General features: G+C 42.6%; 1 protein-coding gene across 23 annotated transcripts in view; it reads right to left on the reverse strand.

Moving 5' to 3' along the window:
- LOC100065011 (alpha-1,3-mannosyl-glycoprotein 4-beta-N-acetylglucosaminyltransferase C) overlaps positions 1–15,757 on the reverse strand; it is a 43,302-nt gene that overhangs the window by 26,300 nt on the left and 1,245 nt on the right. For 8 of the 23 annotated variants that reach the window (XR_011434269.1, XM_070255949.1, XM_070255943.1 and 5 more), the window contains exons 2-3: positions 14,361–14,427; positions 3,478–3,621 (exon numbers count right to left, since the gene is read on the reverse strand). The gene's annotated coding sequence lies outside the window, so the exon portion shown is untranslated. Of the gene's footprint in view, positions 1–3,244; positions 3,622–5,141; positions 5,213–14,360; positions 14,428–15,757 lie in introns of all 23 variants that reach the window. The other 15 variants (XR_011434266.1, XM_070255945.1, XM_070255958.1 and 12 more) reach the window with 4 other exon arrangements.

Below are 15,757 nucleotides of genomic sequence, written 5' to 3' on the forward strand. Positions count from 1 at the left end.
AACAAATAAAACAAAATTAGAAGACTCATACTTCCTGATTTCAAAACTTACTACAATGCTACAGTAATCAAGACAATGTGGTCTGGTATAAGGACAGACAGATAGATCAATGGATTTCATAATTTCTAAGACAACAAAATGGGTAAAGAATAGTCTTTTCAACAAATGGTGTTGGAACAACTGCATATCCACTTGCAAAAGAATAAAGCTAGATCCCTACCTCACACCATATACAAAAAATTGACTCAAAGTAGATCAAAGAACTAAGTGTAAGAGCTAAAGGTGTAAACTGCTTGGAAGAAAACTTAAATGTAAATCTTCACGACCTTGGATTAGGCAACGGTGTCTTACATACGACACTGAAAACACAGGCAACCAAAGAAAAATAAATAAATCGGACTTCCTCAAAATTAAAAACCTGGGGCCGAAAAAAAGAGAAATAAAGGGGCTGGCCCAGTGGCCGAGTAGTTAAGTTCACGTACTCCGCTTCGGTGGCCCAGGATTTCACCGGTTTGGATCCTGGGTGTGGACATGGCACCGCTCATCAGGCCATGCTGAGGCGGTGTCCTACATGCCACAACTAGAAGGACCCACAACTAAGAATATACGACTATGTACTGGGGCCACTTTGGGCAGAAAAAGGAAAAATAAAATCTTTTAAAAATTAAAAAGCTTTGTGCTTCAAAGGATGCTATGAAGACAGTGAAAAAGGCAACCCACAGAATGGGAGAAAATATTTTCAAATTGTATGTCTGATAAGGGACCAGAATTCAGACTACATAAAGAACTCTTGCAATAAGATGACAACTTTGCTAAAGAATAGGCAAAGAATTTGAATAGATATTTGTCTAAAGAAGATATACAAATGGCTAATAAGCACATGAAAATACGCTCAACATCCTTAGTCATTAGGGAAATGCAAATCAAAACCGCAGTTAGACCCTACTTTATACCACTAGAATGGCCATGATAAAAAGATGGACAATAACATGGAAGATAAACAAACACAGGACAAAGAGAACAGTTCAGTGGTTACTAGGGGAAGGGGGCTGGGGGTGGGCACAGGGGGTGGTGGACATGTAAGAATGTACAACTGAAATTTCACAATGATGTAAATGATTATGAACTCAATAAGAAAAGAAAGATGGACAATAACAAGGATTGGTGAGGGTGTGGAGCTGTTGAAACGCTCACACATTGCTGGTGGGAATGTATAATGGTATAGCTATTTCGGAAAACAGTTTGACAGTGCCTCAGCAAGTTAAACATACAATTAGCATATGACTAAGCAATTCCACTCCTAGTATATACCTAAGAGAAAGGAAAATACATGTCCATACAAAAATTTGTACATGAATGTTCATAGCAGCATTATTCAAAATAGCCAAAAAGTGGAAGCAATCCAAACGTCCATCAATTGATAAACAGATAAATAAAATATGACATTCCATGCAATGGAATATTATTCAGCCATACAAAGGAATGAAGGGGCTGGCCAGGTGGCTGAGTGGTTAAGTTTGCACGCTCTGCTTCAGTGGCCTGGGGTTTGCAGGTTTGGATCCTGGGTGCGGACCTACACACTGCTCATCAAGCCATGCTGTGGTGGCGTCTCACATCAAAATAGAGGAGGATTGGCACAGATGTTAGCTCAAGGACAATCTTCCTCAAGGAAAAAGAGGAAGATTGGCAATAGATGTTAATTTAGGGCCAATCTTCCTCACCAGAAAAAAGAAAAAGAGGAATGAACTGCTTATACATGTTACAACATGTATGAACCTTGGAAACATTATGCTGAGTGAAAAAACCCAGACCCAAAAGGCCACATATTGTTTATATGAAATATCCAGAATAGCAACTCCATAGAGACAGAACGTAGATAACAGTTGCTAGGGATTTAGGAGAGGGGGAAGGGGAAAAATTGATAATTGATACAGAGTTTCTGTTCTGGGACTAGATATGGGTGATGGTTGCACAACTTTGTGAACATGCTAAAAAAAAAGCCCACTGAATTGTATACTTTAAAAGGGTGATTTTTATGGTGTGCGAATCATATCTAAATTTTTAAAAAGGCCTTAAGGTCCTGGAAAAAAAAAGAAGATCTCCTGACTGTCCTGGGACTGCTGTTTCTCCTGAAACACGTCCTGGTCCTCAGTAACCCGAACTCTCCTCCCGGGGTCGACGCCTGTTGCAGGGGTTGCCGAGTCAGCTCTGTTGAACTTTCCACCTAGGGAGTCCCTGCCCCACAGACATGGTGACATGTCAACATCGAATTACTTAACGTCGCAAACCTTCTCTGTCCCAAGTACACAGACAGGATTTGCACAAACCTTCTGTGTGTTCACAGCTCTTTCACTTGGCCAAGAGTTTCGGTTTTTCAGCCCCAATGCCCCAGCTGAGTGGTGTTTCTCTTTGGGAGTGTTTATCTAGGGTGTTAAGCTGCCCCTTAAGTTTTCTGAAGCTCCTATTTTCTGCCCAAGATTCTGGGAAAAGCATGGCTAGTTTTGGCTGTGGGAATCAACTGAAAGAAACGGAATAGATTTGTGCATGTTTGGAAACCAGAGAAAGGATTTGATGGGAAAAATATGTTCATTTTTATAATTCCTGTTGTGTTTAGTTTTGCAGAGTCAATTTGCAAGCTTTCTCAGGCCCTACAATCTTGGTCCTGTAATGAGGCTATACTGCCTCCACGTGGTGTAGGCTGCCCAGGCACTTCATTCTGAACCAGGAGTCAACAAACTTGCCGTAAAGGGCCAGATGGTAAATATTTTAGACTTTGAGAGTCGTATGGTCTCAGTCACAATTAGTCAACCGCCCTTGTAGAGTGACAGTAGCCACAGATAATAGGTGAACAAACAGATGTGGCTGTGTGCCAGTAAAACTTTATTTTAAAAAGCAGGCTTGGGTCAGATTTGCCCTGCAGCCCCGTTTCTTGATCCCCCGTGTAAACTTGTGGTGCTCAACACAGTCACGCGTCGCTTAACGATGGGCTACATTCTGAGAAATGCCTTGTTAGGTGACGTTGTCCTTGTGTGAGCGTCATAGAACGTACTTACACAAACCTAGATGGTGCAGCCTTCCACACATCTCGGCTCTGTGGCACAGCCTATCGCTCGCAGTTACAAACCTGTGCCACTGTGCTGAATCCTTCAGGCAATTGTAACACAATGGTCAGTATTTGTGTATCTAAACACAGAAAAGGTACAGTAAAAAGATAAAAAATGGTGCACCTGTATAGGCCACTTACCATGAATGGGGCTTGCAGGACGGGAAGTTGCTCTGGGTGAGCCAGTGGGTGGTGAGTGAACGTGAAGGCCTAGGACGTTACTGTAACTACTGTAGACTTTATAAAAGCTGTACACTTAGGCTACAGTAAATTTATATAAAAAATATTTTTTCTTCAATAATAAATAAACCTTAGCTTACTGTAACTTTTTACTTTATAAAAATTTTGACTCTTGTAACAACGAAGCTGGGTACCTGAGGGTTACTGAACTGGCGGGAGGCACGGCCTGGGGACAGGTGGGCGCTCGCCTGGCTCCACCCAGGGGCCATGAGCAGCTGCGGCAGTGGAAGAGGCTCGCTGCTTAGTCTCTTCACAGCAGGCTGGACACTGGGCTGGAGCTGGAAGAGATGTGTCCTTGGGTCAGAAATTTCCAGGCCTAGTGGGAGGGCTGTGCCAGGACTGACCCTGGGTGGAATACTCTTTCAAAGTCTGCTTTTGAAAGCCCTGCAAATAGTAAGCTAGCCACCCCTTGACTGGTCTAAATTAACAGAGGTCCAACAAGGCCCTGAGGACAATCCCTCTGCCTTTTTGTCCCAGAGGCTACGGGACTGCCTCGGGGGATCTGTTTGGATGGAGCCCAGGGCAGTAAAGTGATTCTTAATACCTATCATATCTCAAAGTGCTCCAGACATCCATAGGAAACTCCAAAAGTTGGCTATAGGCCCTGACGCTAATTTTGCACAGCTAGTAGAGGCTGCCTTTAGGGTGTTCAATACCCAGGATGTAACTGAGGATGAAAAAGAAGACAGGAAGATGAAAAGGCAAGCTGTGCTGCTAGCTGTGGCCCTCCATCCTACTCAAGGTAACCTGAGGGAAAGGAAGATGCCATGGGTGAGTGACCTTGGCCCCCACCGAGGGACCACAAGGCCACCAACAAAGTTGAGGGCTAATCAATGTGCATACTGCCAGCAGGAAGGGCATTGGCGGTGGGACTGTCTGAACTGTCCCCAGAGAAGGAGGGGATCAAACAGGACTGGGTCATGCCAGCTTCCCTTGACTGCAGATGAGATGTGATGGGCAGTGGGGGTTCCGTGGTTGGCTCCAGGAGCCCCAGGTGACCTTGGCAGTAGGAGGAGAGCATGTTGAATTTTTGTTGAACACTGGAGCCACCTTTTTGGTGTTGAACACCCAAAAGGGAAACCTTTCTAAAGGAAAGTGTGACATAAAAGAGGTATCAGGAAAAGGAGAGACCACAAGATTTCTGGAGTCCTTGGCCTGTGAAATAGGATAAAAAGTGCTGAAGCATTCTTTTCAGTATGTACCAGAATTCCCTCTTCCCTGTGTAGGGAGGGACACGCTACCTAAGTTAGGGGCCTCAATAAGCTGAGAACAAGACCAAATAGAGATCCCAGTGATGTGGATTAGGGCTGCCCCAGGGAGAGAAGCCCACGGTGTCCTGCCTACATGCTGATCAATACGACCCGATGGATTTCATGGTGTGGATTAGGGCTGCCCCAGGGAGAGAAGCCCATGGTGTCCTGCCTACATGCTGATCAATACGACCTGACGGATTTCATGGTGTGGATTAGGGCTGCCCCAGGGAGAGAAGCCCAGGGCATCCTGGCCTACATGCCGATCTATATGACCAGATTCATATCTAGTTATACGACCACACAATAACCAGACCCCATCTGCACCAAAACCATTTAATGACTTTTTACATCATCTTTTCTTTGTCTAGTAAAAATAAGTCACGTACCCATGCTTTATAAATTTAGCCCTAACCCTCAACATGTGGCAGCTCTTCACTGTCCATGGGTCCTGGCCCCATGCTATTCCATACTATTCTCTGAATAAAAGAGCACTACTGCCAGACCTTGAGAGTCCAAGAAATCTTTCTGTCGACTCCTCGACTCACCGAGCCTGCACCACAAGTTCCTGAAAGTTGGGGAGTTGAGCTCGTGGCCCTATTGCAATATATGCCAGTACCTGAAAAGGAAGAGATTCCCCTAAATATATTAAGCCAAATTAAGTCGGAAGTATGGGCACAAGGACAGGTGGGACAAGCAGCTGGTGCCATGCCAGTAAAGATAAAATTGAAGCAGAGAGATCACTGGCCCCAGGTAAAACAATACGCCTTGAAGCCAGAAGCTGTAAGAGGAATCTTTCCTGTAATCAATAGACTTTTAGAATAGGGATTGATCAGGCCACGGAGAGTCCCATGGAACACTCCCATTTTACCCATTAAAAAGCTGGAAACAGAGGAATATAGATTTGTTCAAGACTTTAGGGCTTCAGTGCTATACAGTGCTAGATTTAAAAGATGCTCTTGGATGCTCATACCCCCCCATCACCGCCCCCCCCACCACCAGGTGATGTCTGATCACCTTGCTGATTAAGGAATCCTGATAGGTTGGTGTGATGTTGTGATTTATAATAAGAAATACTTTCATTTCATTTCTGGCACAGAGCTCCTAAAATTCTTGTAATTTCCGATATAAGAGCCATGGGGCATCTTTTATATTCAGTTCCTGAAATAACTCCAGAGCAATAAAGGTGAAATAGGTATCTTTTGTTATTCATAACAAGCTCATTTCAACCACACCTGAATTTATGTTAATAGAGTGACTTTTGGAAAGTCCCTAAGGGTGGAGACTGGTTGCCAGGGGAACCGATTGTGTGATTGGAGGGCTGGCACTTTGCCCCACTGGGAGGTGTGGGGAGAAGGACCAAAGATTGAGTTCAATATGTTCAATAGGTGCAGAGAGCTTCTGGTTCATGAACACGTTGAAAATTCGGAGAGTGGCATGCCCGGAGGGAGCCTGGGAGTTCCATGTCCCTTCACCACATCTCTTGCTGTAAGCATCTCTTCCATCTAGCTGTTAAGTAAAATGTTTTCCAAGGGACGGGGTTGTGGGAACCTCTGGTCTGTGGCAAGTTGCCAGAAGCACAGGTGACAACCTGGACTTGCAATTGGCATCCAAAAATGGAGGCGAAGTGGAATCTGATGCTATCTCCGGGTAGGCAGTGTCAGAATTGAATTAAATATGTTGAAACTTTTTTGCCAGTAAGGGATATAAAGTGTCTAAAAGGTAGGCACAAATGTCTGAGACTGTAAAGTATTTGTAGTTTATCATTTCAAAAGGGCAACACAGCCTTCCTCAAGAGAGAGAGGTGGTAAAAACTCTGGCAGCTATGAGGATTCCTGGGGATGGCTGGCTTTTGCTGCATTTGGATCCCTAACTTGGGTTGATTGCTAAGCCTCTGTATGATAAACTACAGAGGCCAGAAATGGACCCCTTTGAGCGGGAAGCTATGTGACCAAGTTTTCAATAAGCTTAAAAACCTCTGGCCTCACCAGACCTGAGCAAAGGATTTGAAATGTACATCTTGGTAGATCATTCTCAGGCACAGACTCTCACTGTCGGTCTAGAGTGACTGCGGAGCTGCATTCCTCTCCTGATAACCCAGGACGTATCAAGAGCCTTGGGGATCACTTGGAAACGCCACGCCTCATGGCAGCCCCAGTCAACGGGAAGGGCTGAGAAGATGAACGAGGAAACTGATTTAACCTGGGACAAGGTGCTGCCCTCTGCCCTGTTGAGGATCCATGTAGCTCCCGAAGTAGGCTCCAATTTAGCCCCCTTGAAATGATGTATGGGAGACCATTCTCACCTTCACCAATGGGGGGAGATCATATACAACAGAAGGAAATAGCGATCAGGCAGCACTTAAATTTTTTTTTGTTTTTGAAGGTAAGCAGTTTGAGGAGTGTTTTTTAAATTATTATTTTTATTTCTTCTTCTTCTTTTTCTTCTTCTCCCCAAATCCCCCCAGTACATAGTTGTATATTCTAGTTGTGGCATGTGGGATGCTGCCTCAGCATGGCCTGACGAGTGGTGCCATGTCTGCATCCAGGATCCGAACTGGTGAAACCCCGGGCTGCTGAAGTGGAGCATGCAAACTTAACCACTTGGCCATGGGGCCGGCCCCAGCACTTAAAAATTTTAAATGAATTTCTAACTTCTGTCCATGAGTCTGCCTCTCACAGGTCCCCGTTCCCACTGGATGTTCCACTCCACGATGTCAAGGCAGGTGACCAGGTTCTCCTTAAGTCTTGGAGGGAGCGTGGACCAGAGGGTCAACTAACCCCCACGTGGACGGGGTCTTATGAAGTCCTCCCAACTGCCCATCCATCAGTCAAACTGGCCAGAGTCAAGCTGTGGACTCATCACACCTGGGTGAGTCCTGGCCCCCACCCACAACCAGAGCACCTCGGAAACTGCAGAGAAAAAGAAAACTGGTCTTGTGAGCCGCTGAAAAACCTCAAGCTGCTGTTCCGGGTTAAGACAGCTGACACTAAACAGTCAGATGAATAAAATGAATCAGGTTGTTGCATTTTGGGTTCTGGAAATTTGGGTTAATCAAATATGCAACAAGGCGCTATTCTAAGACTATAGATAAAGGCACTCAAATAATAGTTATGCAAAATACAACCCGGTACTCGAGAATATTTAAAAAATTTCCTTCCTCAGTTTCCCCATCTTTGCTCTCTTTCAGCAGGAAGTAGCCAGAATGATCGCTGCCCTGCTCCCTGCAAGAATGAGGAAGGGAAAATAGTGGGGTTGAAGCCGGTACCTGAGGGTTACTGTAGATATTCAAGAACATGGTTGCCTTTTGACCTTGTTCCCAACACAGACGTAGATGAATCTTGTCAGTTTGCCGTTGTCTTATTTAACTTGAAGGGTGACTCAGGTCTCAAGGACTTGTGAGCTTGTTTTGCAGAAGAAAGAGAATGCATTTGGGGAGGTTGTGATCACCAGGTGGCTGGCCCCCAGCAGCCGTTGCAGATCGCCCAGAGGCTTATCGGGGGGGGGGTGGCCCCTTTGTTTCTCCAAAGCGCCTCCTGCCATGCCTCTTAGCTCTATAAAACCCCCTGCTTTTTGTTCTGGTTAAGGTAGATTTGAGCGAACCCAGGCTCCCACCTTCTCATTTTGGCCAATTCGAATAAATCTTCCTCCATCTCCAAGCACAGATGTCTCAGTGTTTGGTTTGCTGTGCATCAGGCACACGAACTTGAGATTAAGAGGTTCGGTATCAATAACACTTAGCTTAAAATGCAAACATTATACAGCTGTACAAAAATATTTTCTTTCTTTATATCTTTATTCTACAAGCTTTTTTCTATTTTTGAATTTTTTTTACTTTTCAAACTGTTTTGTTAAAAACTAAGATGCACACACGTTAGCCTGGACCCACACGGGGTCAGGATCATCAATACCACTGTCTTCCACCTCCACATTGTGTCCCACTGGTAGGTCTTCAGGCACGATGACAAGCATGGAGCTGTCATCACCTATGACAACAGTGCCTTCTTCTGGAATACCTCCTGAGGACATACCTGAGGCTCTTCTTGAGGAGGTGTCACTCTTTTCAGAAGTGTGTCCATGGTGGTTTGCTTGGTTTGTTTCTTTTTTTCATCACAGATTCACTTGTAAGTGGATAATGCACCATGAACACTCCTCTCTATTAGTGAAAACATTTTGGTGTTAGGGTCCATGTTTTCAAACTTTTTAAGGAGCTTGTGGAGGTCTGCAGAAGCTTCTGCTAAACCCTTCACTGTGCATTTTCTTGAGGGTTCTTCTTTTTCTTCTCCTGCAGTTTCCTTTTCTCTTGCCTCTTCTTCAGCTATGTGTTCCTGTTCCAATTCCAACTCCTCATTAGTCAATTCCTTAGGAACCACTTCTAGGAGATGGGCAATGTCATCCTCATCCATACCCAGGTTATTTGCCATCTCAGCCATAGACTTGTTGATTTTTGCAACCTCCTCCTCCTTGGCCAATCCTTTGAAGTTATGGACGAACCTGTTAAGTGTCTTTTTCCAGATGCCATTCATACACTCTTTGGTGACATCACCCCAAGCCCAAGCAAGGTTCTTGATGCAGCCGTAGATGTTGTAATCCTTCCATAATTTCATCGGTGTCTTCCTCAGTTGTAGCAATAGCCTGGGCTAAGGTCCTCCTCAGGCAGGAGGCCTTAAAAGCTGCTATAACTCCTTGATCCATTGGTTGAACCAAAGAGGTAGTGTCTGGAGGGGGAAATACAACTTTGATATTGGGATGCAGATCACCAATAAAAGGAGGATGACCAGGAGCATTAGCAACAATAAGCAAAATCTTGAAAGATATGTTACTCTCCAAACAGTACTTCTCCATTTCACTGGCACAGCAATTGAGGAAGTCATCTTTGGAAAAGGAGCTGGGTCCTCAACTTCTTATTGCTCCTGTAGTACACTGGCAGTGTGTGCTGACTGATATGCTTGAAGGCCCTGGCGTTCCCACTGTGCCAGATCATGAAGGGTTTCAATTTGTAGCTTGCAACATTGCCGCCAAGCAAGACTGTTATCCTGTCCTTAAAAGCCTTGAAACCTGGCATTGACTTGGCTTCCTTATGGATAAAAGTCCTCTCAGGCATCCCTTTCCAGAATAAGGAGGTTTCATCCATACTGAGTATTTGCTCTGGAAAGTAATTTTCCTCCACAATTAGCTTATCTAGAGTTTGCAAAAATTCTTCAGCTGCCTTTACATCAGCACTCACAGACTCATTACTCACTTTCACATTATGTAATGAGTAATGATTCTTAAATTGTTTAAACCACCCAGAGCTAGCAGTAAATTCCACATCATAGTCGTGTCCAACCTTTCTTTTAACATCGCAAACTTTTTGCTTTGGCCATGATCATCATGGTGCTGAGAGGGACAGGCTTCTGTGTCGGGTCTTTAATCCAGGTCGTTAGAAGTTTCTCCAAGTCTGCTGCAGGCCCTTGCTGAATTTTTGTTCGTCTCATTGCCTTCAATGAGGCAGATCCTCTAACAGCTTCCATCACTTCGTTCTTGTTCTTCAAGACTGTAGCTATGGTGGAGTGGCACATGCCTGACTAGCAAGGAATAAGCATCACTGATTTCCACCTTCGTAGCCCTTAATCACTTTTAATTTCATTTTTAGGTCAATCGCTTGACATGGTCTCTTATCGGCAACATTAGCAGTGGATTTTGTACACTTAGGGGCCATGATGAACAAAACAACATGAAAATAAATCAAACACAAGAGAAAATGATGCAATCAAGAGATGTGGTAAACATGAGATGTCTGAGGCTGCTGCTGGCATAACACAGCATGCTGTTTAAAAGTGAACTTTTTTATAAGTAGAAAGAGTACACTAAACTAATGATAAAAAGTATAGTAAATACATAAACCAGTGACAGTCACTTATTATCAAGTTTATGTACTGTACATAATTGTATGTGCTGTACTTTTACATGACTGGCAGTACACTAGGTTTGTTTTCACAAGCATCACCACACACGTGAGTAATGTGTTGTGCTATGATGTTACCATGGCTACAACATCACTAGATGATAGGAATTTTTCAGCTCAATTATCTTATGGGATGACTGTTGCATATGTGGTCCGTCATTGACTGAAACGTCATGTGGTGCATGACTGTATTTGGGATGAAGATAAAGTTATCCATGTTTTTATTTAAAAAAAAGTGGGTGCCCAGGCCCCATCTCAAATCTACTGAATAAGAGCCTTTGAGTGTGGGGCTAGGTCACTGGTTCTTCATAAAATTCCACCAGGGAGTCTATTGTGCAGCCAAGGTTGAGAATTACTGATTCAAACCAATATATTTCTAGTTCTAAGTGCAGCAAATAATAATAGCTAATGTTTATTTAGTGCTTATTATGCACCAGGTGCTGGGCAAAGAGCTTTCATTTATTTCTCACAACAGCTGTATAAATTGAATACCATTTTTAAGCCCATTTTATAGATAAGGAAACTGAATTCTTTTTTTTTTTTTTTTAAAGATTGGCACCTGAGCTAACAATTGTTGCCAGTCTTCTTCTTTTTTTTTTCTTTCTGCTTTTTCTCCCCAAATCTCCCCAGTACATAGTTGTACATTCTAGTTGTGGGTCCTTCTAGTTGTGGCACATGAGACGCTGCCTGAGCGTGGCCTGACAAGCGGTGCTATGTCCACACCCAGGATCCAAACCAGCGAAACCCTGGGCTGCTGAAGCAGAGCGTGCAAACTTAACCACTCCACTATGGGGCCGGCCCCTATTTTATTTTTTTATTGAGGTCATAATAGTTTATAACATTGTGAAATTTCCACTATACAATATTATTTGTCAGTCACTATATAAATATGCCTCTTCGCCCCTTATGCTCACCCCTGACCTCCTTCCCCTCTGATAACTACTATTCTCTTTGTCCACGTGTTAGTTTATCTTCCACATATGAGTGAAGTCAAATGGTGTTTGTCTTTCCCTGTCTGGTTTATTTTGCTTAACATAATACCCTCCAGGTCCATCCATGTTGTTGTGAATGGGATGATTTTGCCTTTTTTATGGCTGAGTAGTATTCCATTGTATATGTATACCACATCTTCTTTATCCAATCATCATTCAACGCGCAGTTCAGTTGCTTTCACTTCTTGGCTGTTGTGAATAATGCTGCAATGAACATAGGGGTACATAAGTCTCTTGGAATTGCTGGTTTCAAGTTCTTTGGATAAATACCCAGTAGTGAGATAGCTGGGTTGTATGGTATTTCTAGTTTTAATTTTCTGAGAAATCTCCATACTGTTTTCCATACTGGCTGCACCAGTTTGCATTCCCCGCAGCAGGTATGAGGGTTCCGTTTTCTCCACATCTTCTCCAATATTTATTATTTTTTGTCTTGGTGATTATAGCCATTCTAATGGGTGTAAGGTGATATCTCATTGTAATTTTGATTTGCATTTCCCTAGTTATTAGTGATGATGAACATCTTTTCATGTGCCTGTTGGCCATCTGTATATCTTCTTTGGAAAAATGTCTGTTCATATCCTCTGCCCATTTTTTGATTGTTTTTTTTTTTTTTAAAGATTTTATTTTTCCTTTTTCTCCCCAAAGCCCCCTGGTACATAGTTATATATTTTCAGTTGTGGGTCCTTCTAGTTGTGGCATGTGGGATGCCGCCTCAGCATGGCTTGATGAGCAGTACCATGTCTGTGCCCAGGATCTGAAGTGGTGAAACCCTGGGCTGCCGCAGTGGAGCGCAAACTTAACAGGGCTGGCCCCGGGTTTTTTGGTTGTTGTTGAGTTGTGTGAGCTCTTTATATATTTTGGAGATTAACCCCTTTGTCAGATACATGATTTGCAAATATTTTCTCCCAGCTGGTGGGTTGTCTTTTCATTTTGTTCCTGGTTTTAAGGAAACTGAATTTTGTTAGATTAAGTAATTTGCTCGAAGTTGAAGGAGATTAGAATGTGCCACCCCAAAATACGTCACTTTGGTATAAAGATTATTTTATGCTAAAGACTTTTGAGATGCAACAGATGCAAGAAAAAAAAGAAGCCTTGTCAGAGCTTCCCTTATTGACAAAAAGCAGCAACTTCTGAGAAATAAGGCTACCACAAATTCCTTTTCAGGGTAAATCTACTCCCAGAAGGGGGAACACAAACAAAATAATAACCTACCCCCAAATCCCTTATTTAGGGAAACTTTATAGGCCAGAAGGAGACGAAGAGACCACTCAGACCACGATACAAAAACATTGTTACGAACTTTCTTGTCTCCTGTTTGTTCTCCTGAAAACCCATTTATCTTTCCAAAAAGTCATTTGTTTTCCCATAAATGCCTTTCTCCTCCTCTCCTTCACCTATTAAGATGGTATACAAACCCCCAATTCTAATCACCTGAGTTACTCATCACTGAGGCCTCCTGAGTGTATGCATGTTGCACACATAAACTGTTTTTTTCCCTCCTGTTAATCTGTCTTTTATTTTAATTTATAGGGTTCCAGACACAGAACCTAAGGAGGTAGAGGAAAAAGGGTTTTTCCCCCTCACCTACAAGGTCATGTAGCTATTAAGAGGAAGAACGGGGATTCAAACTCAGACATCTGTTTCTAGAATCTGAGCTCTGTTTCTACACTACTCTGTTATTATTATTTTTAACTGAAAGACACCCAGTTTCTATCTGAACTTAACTAAACCATTTTACCATATATTTTATAAGGTATTTAAAAAGGTAGTCACAAATAGTTTTCTGTAGATTTAATTAACATACTTTTTCTAGTGCCACTGAATCTTATTTTGAATCATATTCTTCTCAGACCTTGTCCAAGGCTTTGGCACATCGTGGAAATTCACTGTTGAAGTAGTATTTCAGTTTGTTTTCTGTCTTGTGGATTTTCTTAGCCATTTATCTTAGCCATTGTTTGACTCCACATCTGTTTAGGTTATTAATACTATTCAAAAGCAAAGCTTTAGTATGATTTCCTTCATTTTAGAGGTAGCACGGTTCGGTAATTTTATATATGGGCTTTGAAGCCAGACAGTCCTCAGTTTGCATTCTGGCTCTGCCACTTGCATGATAAGTACTCGGTAAATATCAACTATTCTTCTAGCAAATTAACCAACTAGAAGGGGATGTCTTGCTTCTGATTTCCCCATGTTTTCTCTCTTCAGAAGCAAAGAGGATTTAGTCACTTAAGGTGTCTTCCAATAACAAGAATCACTACAATTTTAATTACCACCACCACCACCACGATAATGAAACTGGCAAACAGTTAGCCACTGATGATTAAGTAGCTAGTAACTAAAGTTTCTTTTCCTTTTTGCAATTACTGATTATAGCTTTCAGTTGTTCCCCTGCCCATTGTTAACTGTGCTGCTTAGGCAGTAAGCTACCTGACTCCCACTGGGCTCCGATAGATAACATCTCCCTGGAGCCTGGGTCACCATGGTAATGGGTGTTTGAACTGTATTTCACGAATTAGGACCCCTTGTCCACTTCAGGCTGGTTGAGATCACCAACCCATCAACCAGGCCCATGCAGATGTGCGATAAGTGACCTTTTGATGTCGAGAGGCTAAAAACTCCACCCTCAGATCATGCTAACACCACTATTTTGTGACCAGACGTCCTTATGAAGAGGCATGGAGTCTGACTACGTTTCTGCAGACCATCAATTACCTCACCTCCAATCATCCGTCTCCACACTTCAGACCAGCTTATCCCCTACCCCATAAATATCCCTGAGTCCCCATTTTTGGGGGGTGGATTTGAGACGTGTTCTCCTGTTTCCTCACTTGGTTGCCTTGTGATTAAACCTTCTCTCTGCTGCAATCTTGTCATCTCGGTGTTTGGCTTTCTGGGCTGCAGGGAAAGGAACCTGGTTCAGTAACAATAATAAAAGCTGACGTTCATTGAGTAATTACTGTTATTTTAAACACTTCTCATGGATTAATTTAATTATTTCAATAATTCTATGAAGCAGGTGTTATTATTATCTTTAACTTATGGACAAGGAAACTGAGGTCCAGGGAAATTAAGTACTTTTCCAGGGTCACGCAAATAATAAGTGGAAGAGATACTTTGTGAACTGGTGAGTCTTCACACTCTTTATTACTTTTCTATATTGCTCTATTATACTATATGGCCTCTAATATGAAATTCTGTTATGTATTTCTTAAAATCAGAAGGAATAATTTCCAATGCCTCCAAGGCAGTGGTTCCTAGGCTTTAGGATTTCACAGGCCATTAAAATTTAAAAGAAGATTCTGGCAAACAATGTTGACTTTCCACCTTTAGGTTTCGACAAGAAAGAACTTTAAAAAGCAACACCACCAACACCACCAACACCATTTACTATTAGCACAAAATAAAGGACAATTTAATACCAAAACAGTAGGACAGATATAATCTAGAAAGATAGCATCCTAATGCTATATGTATTCATGTATTGTCCTCAAATTTTCCACCTTGTTGAGCACAAAAATTTTAGGATAACATTCTCCTTCCACCTTGTTCCTAATAGCTAGACTAATAACTAGATGCCACTTGCATTTATTTTATCTTATTTTATTTTTTTTGAGGAAGATTAGCCCTGAGTTAACTGCTGCCAATCCTCCTGTTTTTGCTGAGGAAGACTGGCCCTGAGCTAACATCTGTGCCCATCTTCCTCCACTTTTTATATGTGGGACACCTGCCACAGCATGGCCTGTCAAGTGGTGCCACGTCTGTACTGTACCCAGGATCTGAACCGGCAAACCCCGGGCCACCGAAGCAGAATGTGCGCACTTAACCGCTGTGCCACCAGGCCAGCCCTACGCCACTTGCATTTAAATATAACAGCTCTTTCAGTAACTTTTACAACTTGTCTTTCTAGATAGGACCTGTATCTTTGGGTCTGGAAGCTAACAGTGCCATTAACTAGAAGCTGTTGCTTTTTAATAAAAGGTAGAATAAAAGTTCTACTGGTGTTCTGCTCCACTACAGTAGCCAAGGGACTTAAGAGCCTGAGGGGCCTTGCTTAAGACCTTCTCATTCTTGGAATCTTAAAAGATGAAATAAACAGCTTTGGGATTAGCATTTCTTTCATTCCAATGCATTAAAATAATTATTATACTGTTGAAAATGAGAGAACATTTCACTTAAAACCTTCAAGTTTGCGATAGTGACGGCATATTAATACGGTTTATGTCCT

Source organism: Equus caballus, chromosome 30 (assembly GCF_041296265.1).
Source record: "Equus caballus isolate H_3958 breed thoroughbred chromosome 30, TB-T2T, whole genome shotgun sequence".
Classification (NCBI taxonomy): domain Eukaryota; kingdom Metazoa; phylum Chordata; class Mammalia; order Perissodactyla; family Equidae; genus Equus; species Equus caballus.